Source organism: Spermophilus citellus (assembly GCF_964194105.1).
Source record: "Spermophilus citellus genome assembly, contig: SCAFFOLD_293, whole genome shotgun sequence".
In the NCBI taxonomy this organism is placed as follows: Eukaryota; Metazoa; Chordata; class Mammalia; order Rodentia; family Sciuridae; genus Spermophilus; species Spermophilus citellus.
The window spans coordinates 329,555-332,179 of record NW_027672950.1 but is presented as its reverse complement, the minus strand read 5'-3'; positions in this window follow the sequence as shown (position 1 = coordinate 332,179).

Genomic DNA, 2,625 nt, shown 5'->3' with positions numbered 1-2,625 from the left:
CATCATCATCATCTATTCTCCATCTTCTCCTCCTCCTCCTCCTCCTCCTCCTCCACCACCACCATTTTTTCCTCCTAATCCTCCTCCTTATCCTCCCCCTACTTCTCCATCTTTTTCTCCTCCTATCCCTCCTTCTCTTCCACCTCCTTCTCCTCCTTCTCCTCCTCCTCAGCCTCCTTTTCCTGCTCTTCCGTCTCCTTTTTCTTCTACTCCTCCCTCTCCTCCTCCTCCTCCTCATCTCCCCTCTTCCTCCTCCTCCTCCTCCTCATCTCTCCTACATCTCCTCTTCCTTCATCTCCTCCTCCTTTTATTCCTCCTCTTCTTCTTCCTCCTCCTTCTCCCCCTCCTTGTCCTCTCCCCTACCACCTCCTCCTCCACATTCTCTTCCTCTTTCTCCTCCTCCTTTTTCTCATCCTCTTCCTCTTTTCCATCCTTTTTTCCCTCCTTCTCCTCCTCCTCCATCTCCTCCTCCTTCTCCTTCCTCTCCTCCTCCTCATCTCTCCTCTTTCTCCTCATCAACATCATCATCTCTCCACCTCCTCCTCCTCCTTGTCTTTCTTTTTCATCTCCTTTCCTCCTCTTCTGTCTCCTCCTCCTCCTCCTCCATTTTCTTTTCCTCATTCTCCTCCTCCACCTCTGTCTCTTTCTCCTCCTCCTCTTCAGCATCATCCCCCCTCCTCCTCCATAGTCTCCTTGCTCTGGGACCTCCGATGCAGACTCCTTTGGCTCCCTGTCTCTGTTCCTCCCCATGGCTAGCCCCTCACCTCTGTAGATCCCGTTGCACCTCCCTGCTGCTGGTGTTCATCTGTGGCCTCCAGTAACCCTCCATGATCGGAGTCCTAATAGGTGATTGTGGAGTATTATCATTATTGTTTTGACTAGTTATCATTATCATGATGATGTTTAACACTGAAAGTCTTTTCATACAATTTTTTTTTCATTTCTATGCTTTTGGGAGGAAATATCTATTAAGATTCTTTGACCATTTTCAATTAAGTTTTTATTTATTACTTATTCTTGAGTTAGAACTGCCTACCATTTACTTTGGATATTAACTCCTTGTCATATATCTGATTTGGGAATCTATTCTCCCATTCTGTTGACTTTTCACTCTTGTATTCTTTGCTAAGCAGAACCTTTGAGTTATGACATAATCCTGCTTGTCTATTTCTGAATTGTGGCTCATGCTTTTGTTATCACATTAAAGACCACATATTGAATGTACCCTAAAGAACTATGTATTAAATGTCTGGTATCCCAGAGATGCAACTGGATGGTAGTGAGACCCTTGGGAGGGCTCAGATATAGGCAAATAGGTCAGTGGGCATTCCCACTAGATTGTGTAACCAAACTGTGCTCTCTATTTGCTTCCTGGTTTGAGGTGTGAGCATTTTCTTGCACACATGGTCCTGCCAGGGTGTGCCATAATTCAGAGCCCTCTCCAGAACTGAGCAAAAAAAGGCACTATGGAGTTCAACACTAAAAACTGAGGTTCATGAGCCCTTTTTCTTTGTAAATTGTTTTATTCAGGTATTTTGTGGTACAATGTGCAACTAACTAAGGTATGTCATTTCCCAGAAATCATTGTCAATATCATTGCTATAAAAATATTCAAGTATGGTTTTTTGTACCAGTTTTAATTTCAGTTCTTGCTCATCAGTTTTTTTTTCTTAAAATTACTGAATTTGCATTTTATTTATATCTCTACATTAATGCTTCCATGACATCAATTCTATAATTAATGGGTTGACTATTATATTTGCACACTTGCATATATCAGGCTTTGATTGAATACACTTCTCCTGATGTCTTTATTCTCTCTCTCTCTCACACATACAATTATGTTTTACAAATAATTTGTCTTCTCCTTCTTCTCCACATTGTTTTTCTTTAGTTTACACAAGTGAGAAAATTTGTATGTTAAAAACGTTTTCATGACTAATTTTATGTGACATGGTAATATACATTTCCATCTATTGTCCTGTAAATGAGAAGTTTCATTCTTCCTTATGACAAAATATAGCTTCATCCTGTGTATATGCCATTATTTTTTTCTTCATTAATCTTTTGAAAGGCACCAAAGTTAATTCCATATCTTATTGTGAATAGTACCAAAATAGACATAGTTATGAAGGTATCTCATTTGTATGCTTATTTTTTACCAAAGATATATACCTGGGAATATATATATATATATATATATATATATATATATATATATACAAATAGAATATATATATATATACAAATAGAATAGTCAAATCACTAATTATAGAATTGATGTCATTGAAGCATTAATGTAGAGATATAAATAATATTTCTACATATACATAATTACATAGATATAGATATATAGATATAGATATAGATATTCTTCTTTATACTGAATAAATAATTTTTATATCCACCAACATTGTATAAGCATTTTCTTTTTTCCAAATTCTCACCAGTTTGCATATACCATTTCTTCTTGGGGTGAAATAAAACCCTAAAAAATTTTTGATTTGCATTTACATAATTGAAGATTATGTTAAGCCCTCCTACCACACATAATTCTTTTGGGCACCATAACATCTACTTTCCTTCCCCACACACCACCCCACCCTTTGGCCTAGAAAGTGAATA